Consider the following 11,065-nt stretch of genomic DNA (forward strand, 5'->3'; position numbering starts at 1 on the left):
TTGTGAAAGACTATTTTGAGATCGCAATAATTCCCTTGCATTACCAGACATCTTTCCTTATTAATAATAAGGTTTTCAGATAAATGTATCTAGTATATTTTCCAGAATAACAGTCCCACAGGCAGTCTGCATAGCTTTGCATTTTTATGCCAGTGGGACACTTCTCTACGTAGTAGGTTACAGTGAATTTGTGCAAAGAAACCATTTGCCGAGCTATCCACAAAGTGGTTGTTGCTCTCCTAAAATATCAACACCTTCGTCATCTTCCCTGGCCACATATCCACACTGGCCATTAAAAAAGAGCTTCTATGAATTGATCAGTGATACACAGTTCATATTACATATTACAGTATCCTATTTAGACATAATGATCATTTTAACAGATATATTATCCTAAAATTACAATTTATTCTAATTTCCCACAAATGATTGGTGCAATTGATTGTACCCATATCTCGATCTTGTCTAGTCTTGATGTGAAGGTAAGGTAGTATCTTTTTTATCAGTCAAAATTAACCTGTCCCACACTCATCTAACTGCAGTTTGTGAAGCTCCAGGACTGAGTTGGAGATGGCGGTGAGCAACAGTGGGGTATCTCAGGGAACCATCCTGTCTTCCTTCCTGTTTATCCTCTGCATTACCTTCTGGGGATCAGTACAGGTGATGCCAAATGCCTGAACAAACTCATCAGGAGGGCCAGCTCCATCACAGCACTGACCCTGAACAAACTCATCAGGAAGGCCAGCTCCATCACAGCACTGACCCTAAACAAACTCATCAGGAAGGCCAGCTCCATCACAGCACTGACCCTGAACAAACTCATCAGGAAGGCCAGCTCCATCACACCACTGACCCCGACCAAACTCATCAGGAAGGCCAGCTCCATCGCAGCACTGACCCTGAACAAACTCATCAGGAAGGCCAGCTCCATCTCAGCACTGACACCGAACAAACTCATCAGGAGGGCCAGCTCCATCACAGCACTGACCCTGAACAAACTCATCAGGAGGGCCAGCTCCATCGCAGCACTGACCCTGAACAAACTCATCAAGAGGGTCAGCTCCATCACACCACTGACCCTGACCAAACTCATCAGGAGGGCCAGCTCCATCACAGCACTGACCCTGAACAAATTCATCAGGAGGGCCAGCTCCATCGCAGCACTGACCCTGACCAAACTCATCAGGAAGGCCAGCTCCATCGCAGCACTGATCCTGACCAAACTCATCAGGAAGGCCAGCTCCATCGCAGCACTGACCCTGAACAAACTCATCAGGAAGGCCAGCTCCATCGCAGCACTGACCCTGAACAAACTCATCAGGAAGGCCAGCTCCATCGCAGCACTGACCCTGAACAAACTCATCAAGAAGGCCAGCTCCATCACAGGACTGACCCTGACCAAACTCATCAGGAAGGCCAGCTCCATCACAGGACTGACCCTGAATAAACTCATCAGGAAGGCCAGCTCCATCGCAGCACTGACCCTGACCAAACTCATCAGGAAGGCCAGCTCCATCGCAGCACTGACCCTGAACAAACTCATCAGGAAGGCCAGCTCCATACCACCACTGACCCTGAACCCATTGGAGGCAGCATTGGTGAAAAGAATGTCGGCAAAATTGGACAATAATATGAACAACTCTTCCCATCCTCTTCAGGGGGCGCTATCCTGGAGCACATTTTTCCACCGGCTCATTCCACCATGCTGTGCTACGAAGCACTACTAGGGATCATTCCTGCCTGCTGCCATCTGACACCATTGTGCCTCCTGCTGATGTGCCCCTCCCCACCCAAAGCCATAATACGTCATTAAAATCCCATCTTTATTATTATTATTATTATTAGTTCCTGCCTGCTGTGATCATACACCACAATGCCTCCTCCTGATGTGCCATTCCCCACCCACAGCCATAATATGTCACTAAACATCCTATCTTTATTATTATTATTATTGTTATTAATAATAATAATAATAATTATTATTATTATTGTAGCACTGGTGAGATTAGCATATCCTGGCATGCTTGTGAGCCAGGAAAATAGCCTTTATATATGGTTCATTATAAGTAGCTATATCTTTTGTGAGTGTGTTTACTTGTGCTTCCGAGTATCGTGTGTCCCCTTACCTGTGTTGTATGTGTAATCCTGATGTGCTCTAGTGTTGTGTAATGACCTACCATGTGTGAGCCTTCCTGTCTAGCATGTAACCTCCCCATGTCTGCCTGCCAGTGATTGCCTCGCTGTGTTGTTGCTCATCTGCGGCCCTTTTAAGGACTGGGAATAAAGAGCAAGTTCGTGCTAATCTTGCTTCCCTCGTCTTTATTTGCCACTGTCGTGATGCCTCACTTTGCCCGGCACCAGATTCATGTCAGAAGTGGGATGCCAAAAGTCGTTGTTTTAAGTCTGTTTTGACTGTTTTAGATTGCTTTAACTTTGGGATGCAGAGCGTCCCATAAAATAAAACATACTGACATAAGCAATACCCAAAAAAGGTCTAGCATCTACATGGGTTTGTTTTGTGGTAGAGGAAAACAACCTTTCCTCCTTTGAACACCAAAGCAACAGACATTTGTCCTAAACAGCACCCCAGATCAAACAAAAACAGCCAAATACTGTACTGCATTGTAATAAAGTAACCACAAGGGATAGTTTAATCAAACTGTTTATTTGTAAGTGCATTATTAATTTTAGAGGAAGTATCATGTGTGCCTGCCAGTGGTGCAGCAACAGTGGAGTCAAGAACAGTGGAATAAAACAGATTCATAGACCAAAAGAACACCAAAACAACCAAAGTGGAACACAAATAAGCCCACGAAGTTCAGTGCAGAGATAGGAGCATTCCCCTTACGTCATAAATAGTAATAACAATAACAACACTACTATTACTACATTAGATTTATACAATGCTTTTCAAAACCCAAAGACACTAACAATATAAAAAAAACAGTGCAGAGAGGGAAATGGAAAACTTGGGAGAACAGAAAGGATTTAATACCAGATTTGAAGACTGGGAGAGAGGGGAGATACAGATATCAGAGGAAAGGGAATTCCAAAGATGATGAACTATTCTGGAGAAGGCTTGGTTTGTGGAGATTAGAAGGAGAAACACTGAGGAGCCCAGAAGATTTAGATCCAAGGGCATGAGAGGGCAGATAGGGCAAGAAAACATCAGATGGATGGGGGGAGCAAGACATAGCAATGGAAACTGATGCTGACACTGCAGCTGTGCTCAGAGGTTATTTTTCTCCCTACTTGAGAGTTTATATTCCAGCTGTGCAAGGGGGTACAACAGGATGTACATAAATAGTAATGTAATGTTGGGTGGAAATGTACAGTCCTAGACGTGGTCCTCATTTAGGATCTGTATCTCCGTGGAGAAGACTCTTCTCCTCAGCCTTTCGGTGCTGGCCTTCAGGCAGCTGTAGCATTTCCTTGATCTCAGCAAAGAGAAGAGGCGATTGTTGCGGTGGATTTTCCTGGTCCTTGATCTGCATCGTTTTATGCAGATGTTTTGGAGGTGCTTGTCTGATCGCGCATTCTGCCGATTGCACAACCCTTTGCAGAATTTGCAATCCTGCTGAATGCTGTTTCAGAACCAGCTGGTGACAGTCCCTGTCAGAGTTTTAAAAAATTGTTGGTATTTGAACTGGTAACTCCAATTAACTTCAGCATGTTTTTTACTATCGGGGGAAGATGCAGTACCCAGAGGAAACCCCAAGATGATACAAGGAGAACATGCAAACTCCACAGACATGGTGCCATGGTGAAGAGGCACAAGACAACAGTGCTGACCACTGCACAACTACAGCGTCCCAAAAGAACAATTTATAATCATATTAGATTGCAATAACTTCATTAAAGACATTTGTAAATGGAACGGGGGGGGGGAGTTGCTTTGCTAGATATGCCCAAAGGATATGGTGCCCCTGGGCATGTGCCCAACTGGCCATATGGTTAACCTTGGCCCAGGTGAAGCAGGGTGTGATGCGGTGACCCACTGATGAACAGGGCTGGTTACCATATTCACCTTGCTATAGTTGGTGCCAAAACACTATGTACCATCAAGTTCATTCACCAGGAGGTAAGTGGAGGCAACTGGATGAAGATGGGTCAGATGAGACCATTATCCAAAAAATACCAGTATTTGGCTTTCAGAAGGGTTTGCCTTTCCATCAAAACACAATAAAACTACTGGAGAATAGGGGTCAAATCCCTAACCTCAATATCACGTTTCATCCCCACTAAACATTGGACGTCGGATAGGCGTGCAGATCATGTCTATATTAGGTCCGTCAGTCCATGACCAATTCTGGACATCTATACAACGTCCAAACTAGGTCCACAATTTGAACGTCCATCCATGACCCAACTTGCACGTCAATATGACATTCAACATTTGAACGTAATTTTTTTGACGTTATTTGGACGACTATGACAGGTGCAGGAAATATAGTTTTATTTACAAATATCAACATTGTTGTTATCAACATAATAAATGTGAATACAGATGATTATTTCGAAACAAACATGATTTATTATGCCAATGCGTACGTATTTTATGTGCATTTGCGCTGATATGACAATAAATTATATCGTGCATTGTTTTTTATGTTCGTTCTGAAAACCATGTGAAAACTGAGTAGTGCAGAGCAGCTGTAACAGTTTTATCCACGTCCCTCGCGGACACTTTTGTGCACGTGCAGAACGCGGGATTTCAAAATCTGGCAGCAGCTTGATGCCCAGTCGAACAAATTAACATCCAGCTTGCTAAACCAGGTTAATGCTAAATTATGTTTTTTACTTTTCATGATACTTTTCTCTGTACTGTTCTGTTGTATACACTGTAGCACCGGCGGGGCTCATGTCCCAGCATGCCCCGCGTGCAGTTGTAAATAGCCATTGTTGTGTTGTTGCTGTTATTGTTAATTAATAGGTAATTCCTTATTGTTGCACATGTGTTTACATGTGTCTTGTGTGTACCCGGTCTGATCCTCGTGTGTAATTAGCTTACATAAATGTCCCACCGTGGATGCGTCTTACAGTTCGTTGTCTGACAACTTTGTGTTTCTTACATATAATTATGTTTGGTGCTCTTTGGGTGCCTGATGTAATCCTTGTACGGATTATTTGTTGAGTGGATGTTCCCCGGCAGAGTAATCTCCGTGTTTCTCTGCTCGCGATACCTCCATCTGCCCGTCGCAGCAATACATTATTTAAATTTAAGTTTTAATTGAAAGCATGGTGAAATTGTTCATTTATATATGAATTTAGTCGAGACACGACATACACAATGTCTAAAATTAGTCTGCTTTTGGTATTATAAGACGTCCACAACGACCACATTTGGACTATAAATAGCCCATACATGGAGGTCCCACGGCCGTCAATACTAGACGTTCATTAGACGTCAAAAAAAGACGTCGCCTGGCGTTACAAAACAACCCCTTCAGTGGACCAAAATTGGACGTCCAAAAACGACATATTAAAGATGTCATTCCGACGTCACTATGCGCAGTGGGTCCATTTTGTTTGGAACAGCATATCAGAAAACAGGGGTAGAAATGGCATAATAAGTTCTGAGTACCTCTCATCATCTAGATGATTTAACAACAACATTACTAACAAGTTCAGCCAAGCAAACATTATACGGTCAACTGGCACTTTAAAGTCATCTTATTATACCGCTGCTACCTGGTGAAGCAGGGTGGAATGCGGGCTGGAAAAGGGAGGTTTTTATGATGGATGAAATGTGGCTGTCTAATGAGAGAGAAGGGTCCAGAATAACACCATGGTTGTGAACAGTCAAACCGGGATGAACTGATGAGTCAGCTTTACTCAGGGTGCATTTAGGGCCAATTAATATAAACTTAACAAAGCATAATACAAATGTTTTTTCCGCTGTTTGAGGAATTATGAGTCATCCAGGTCTTAACTGCAGATGCATGTTTCAACTTGGAACAGGGGTGGCGAGTAGATCAATTTAGTGCTGAGGTAGGTCTGGGTGTCAATGGCATAACAGTGGTAATTGAGATTAAAATGATGAATAATGCGTCCGAGGGGAAGTATGTAGGGCAAAAAGCAGGGGCCCAAGAACCGATCTTTGGGGGACCCCTTGAGTGACTACAGAGGAGGAAGATGAGTAACCAGAGATATAAATGAACTATTTCCTGTCTGTCAGATACAATGAAAACCAGTCCAGGGCAGTACTCTCAGTGCGGAGCAACAGTCACGATGACCCACTGATGAACTGAACAAAAGCAGGCACTTAAATACACTACTAAAAAGAGAAGATGAAGGACAGGTCAGCCTGAAACTCAAGATGGAAGGGGTGTCTGCCTCTGAGCTGCAAACCCATTGAGCTACACTGCGGCCCAGGGAGCAGGGAAAAACTCTAGGCCAACTATGAATGGGATGGCCAGCAGGAACCCAAAGGTGTTTCTTCAAATCACAAATAAATATGAGCGTGTAATAACTGCACTAAGGACCATCACTTCCTCATGATGGTAAGCTAAAAGAATGCTTAATTAGTCTGACTTCTACTTGCTCTTCTCACATGTCTCCTGTGAACAGGGGCAGATAATAGATTTATGAGGTAGGTGAATGGAAGAACAAATCCGTAACAATGTTATGAGCACCCTTAGCATGGAGTACATCCAGGTATTACGGATGTAGAAAGAAACACCATTGCATCAGTGGCTGGTTGGGGTTGTGATGAGAATGTAGGAAGGTTAAGGGGTCATGGTCACAGTAAATCACTAGAGGAGATGCACCACCTCCTACATAAACATCAAAGTGTTGTAAAGCCCAAACCACAACAAAGGCTTCTTTTTCCAATAATGGCGAAATTCATCTGGTAAGATTTACATTTTGGAAAAGGTGGATACAGGCCAATCAATCCCACCATTGTCCTCCAGGAGGAGCACCGCCCCAGCCCCTACCGGTGTCCATTTGCATTGTGAAGGGTTTGTCCTACTGAGGCACCATGAGTACTACAGCCAAAGTGAGGAGTATTTTGGCACTTTCATAAGCACTCTGGCAAAAAAGTTACTCATCAAATTTAACAGATGCTTTCACCAAACTGGTTAAATGTGTGACCACTATTGAAACATTTTTCAAAAATTTCACCAATAACCTAGCATACCTAGAAAACAGTTTAGTTTAGTTGTAGTATCTGGAGGAGAACAATCAATGGCTTACCTTACACGATATGTTACCGTGGCTTTGGTAGACTCACATTTTGCTAAATTTACTGTGTTTTGTACCTGAGCCAACCAAATGAACAAACCATGAATACGTTGAACATGTTCCCACATATCACTGAAAACAGAAACATTGTCCAAATACACAGCACAACCTTCCAACCCTGAGTCAATGCTATTCATAAGGTGTTGGAAGGCTGCAGGCGCATTCCGTAAGCCAAAAGTCATAACTTTGTAAGAGTATAGTCCGATTGACGTGATAAATGCAGAAACCTCGTGCACATTGAGTCAAAGGGACCTGACAGTAGCCCTTCAGCAAATCTTATTTACCAACATACCAAGCAGATCTGACTTGGTCAGCATATTCCTTCATTTACGAGTAAGGGAAAGAGTCAGGGCTGGTTACCATATTCACCTTGCTATAGTTGGTGCCAAAACACTATGTACCATCAAGTTCATTCACCAGGAGGTAAGTGGAGGCAACTGGATGAAGATGGGTCAGATGAGACCATTATCCAACAAATGCTGGTATTTGGCTTTCAGAAGGGTTTGCCTCTCCATCAAAAAACAATAAAACCACTGGAGAATAGGGGCCAAATCCCTAACCTCAATATCATGTTTCAGCCATGTAATTTGGAACAGCATATCAGAAAACAGGGGTAGAAATGGTGCAATATGTTTTAAAGTTCTCAGTACCTCTCATCATCTAGATGATTTAACAACAACATTACTAACAAGTTCAGCCCAGCAAACATTATACGGTCAACTGGCACTTTAATGTCATCCTATTCTACCACTGCCACCAGTCAATATGGTGCCATTGGCCACACAGTATCACCTGGCTCTACTCTGGCCCACTCATAATATGGTTTTAATCAATTCACCTGGCAAAGTCACGTTTTCTTCTTCCTGTGAGGCGTATGCACAATATACTTTATATAGATTATCTTGCCACCACAGCAAATTGTGCCTGGAAGAGAGAACCAAACACCGACAAGAGGGTGAGAACCTGATCGCCTCTTTAGAACTCCTGATGGCAAGTAGGCTATGATGGTCGAACAGTCATTTTATTTGGTCTCATCCTGTCTTCAGGACCGACTGGCAGACAACGGAAGGCACAACAATTTGCCACAATTGTTGCTCCAGCAAAATGATCTCCGTGTGGAACTTGTTTGCTTACCAACACACCACCATTAATACAGGAAGCTTGCACTTGGTTCATAAACGTTCTGTTCCCTGCCCAGCTCCTCTCACGAAAGACAAAGAAGCACCGGCGAGAGAAAAACCTCTCATCTTCAGTGTCGTCTCCAATGGCAGCTTTATCAAGTTCCTTGGCAGAGTGCAGCACAATGTGTGTCACAGCACAAGCTCTGGTCACTGCTGAAGACTGTCATCAGCCTCTATCTCAGAAGGTGGCATCCCTGAGACCACCAGAGGGGATGAGACGTCATGCCAGATGTTGCTGAATGATGGAAACATCATCCACTGGGAGTGCAGGGCACACGGCCAACTCCACTCTGCCTTCCACCAAGTTGGAACAAAGAACCAATCTGTGTACTGGCATGGTAGAATGGTTAAGACCAATGGCAAAAATTAGGAGAGTGTTCCCTGTATCCGTTTTCAGGGAAAATGACAAACTATTCAGATGAGCCGTGTATATTATGTAACAGGAGCTTTAGACTTGCTTCCCACGAGTGCTACATACCCATCTGAAACAAAGGGCAAATAGCTGCCCTGCAGCTACCTGGGGGTTGTGGGTAGTTATACTGGGATCACTTAATGTTAGTCCCAGATGGAACCAGGGGCACCCCAAGGCTCATAAATTTTTTTCATCCGTCCTGATGTAGCGTACCGTCGATTCATTCAAGCCATGTCGGCGTAACGCCTTCCTTCCCAAAGCATATCCAGGAGTTGTACCTTCTCCTGAATGGTCAAGGTCTTCCTCTGGCGCTTAGGCTCACTACTATCAGAGGGCTTAGAAGATGCAGGATGCTTGGGAGCCATCGTAGGGCTTAAAACAAAACGAAAACAATCGGATCACAAGCAAGGTACGCGATATGCAGAGAACTGTGACGCGTCGGGAAAAATCCGCAATATAGCGGGGGATCACTGTAGTGTCAAACAGATAACATGCAAAACAGTACACAGTGCAACCAAGTAAGTGTAGTGCAAAGTCCAAACTAATATAAAGAGTACTGAGTACACAAGTAAAATATATTGGGGAGAAAAACAGGATATTGTGATGCTACAGAAATAAATATTCAAAGATCAGAATAATAAGTTAACGACTGCCGTCGGGTAGCAGCTGTCATTGGGCATCATGGGCATTTTCCTGGAAGGTCGAGGGGGTTGTGGGCAGGGCAATTTGTCATGGGAACCACCCCCCAGTCTGTACATTTTATCTTACAGTAGGTATGTATGTGTGGTGGGCCTGTATGTGCAACAGACTGATTTTTAATCCCAGTTTAGCCCTAGTCAAGGCTGGACCTGTGCGCAGGCTAACCACAGCTGTAGTCCAGGGCCCCATTTGTTTTTCTGGTTTTTTGGCAGCATTGTATTCTGTATGTGAGGCCCCAACAATGATACCAGCTGTACTCAATGCCGTTTCACGCATGTTGTGCTTTCTGGGTAAATATGCATTGCAGCTTCAGTGTGGGCTCACTGACTGGCCACTCCTGAGTATCTGTTCGCACAAACAGGTTAAAGTCTGTGTCTACATTTGCCTCAATAAATGGCGATATCAGTCGCAAATGGATAGCTACATTAAACCTAGACACAGGACCACCACTCAAATTATTAGGACCATTGAAAGCCTCCCCCAGCTTTTCTAGTTTGATTAAATGAAGGCACTGCCCTGCTCAGCTTAGAGTTTTTGTCATTTTACAGACTGTCTGTCCAATTTCAGTCATTTTTATGCTACTCCTCCAAATCCAACTAATCACCTGCGCTCAACCGTGGCAGATGACTGTCTTAGGACTTCAGCTGTTCTCAGCACTGGCAACCAGCATGCAAAAACACTTAATTTGGATATGTTTGTGAAACGCTCTGGTGCACAGCACAACAACCATCACCTTATGCCGTCTTAAAAAAAATGTGGTCAGACATGATGACCAGATGGGTAGTGCAGAACCTGCAAGAGCTGCACAGTTTTTTTTTGCATGAACACTGATTTGTTGTTCCTATTGTTGATTATTAAGATAAATTTGGGGAAGTGTGTATTAACAGCATGTCAAAATAAATATTGTTAAAATGTATTTGAGGAGCTTTTGTTTAGTACATTTACCTATAGAAGTGCAACTGTATTTTCATATGACAGCTCCCACATCCCACCCTCCATGCCACCCTGCCAAAATCTCTTGCCACCTCATGAAATTTTTCTAGAGCCACTACTGTTTCGATGCAGCAAGGTAACAATGGAGAATAACCCTGTTAAAAGGCACGTTGTGTATTTGGGAATCTGTATCTCACAAAAACCATAAAGAAAGACAAAATTTACATTTCTCCCCGAGGTTAAATAGAGCTTTTTGCATTTGTAATATCTGGATCGAAAGGTATCTCTCTCACCAAGGTACGGTCCTTTTATCCAAGGCAGAAAGACTTTCTCATTTTATATATCCCTGTTATGAGGGATTATTGTTGATTGAATGTTATTGTGTTTTTGTTCAGAGAGGAAGCTAGGAGGAGTATTGTCTTTATTTTTATTCTTTGTTTTATGTGCAGGTTTAAGTTTTGGCAGTACCTACCTCCGGAGAGATGGCTGATGTATTGTTACGGGTGTACGAGTCAGATTGAGATATTTAAAACGCACCACAACGTAAGATTAATAAAGTTAAAGTAATTATTTTATGTCAGCCCCAGTGTCCCCT

The sequence above is a fragment of the Paramormyrops kingsleyae genome, chromosome 17 (genome assembly GCF_048594095.1).
Source record: "Paramormyrops kingsleyae isolate MSU_618 chromosome 17, PKINGS_0.4, whole genome shotgun sequence".
Taxonomy (NCBI): Eukaryota; Metazoa; Chordata; class Actinopteri; order Osteoglossiformes; family Mormyridae; genus Paramormyrops; species Paramormyrops kingsleyae.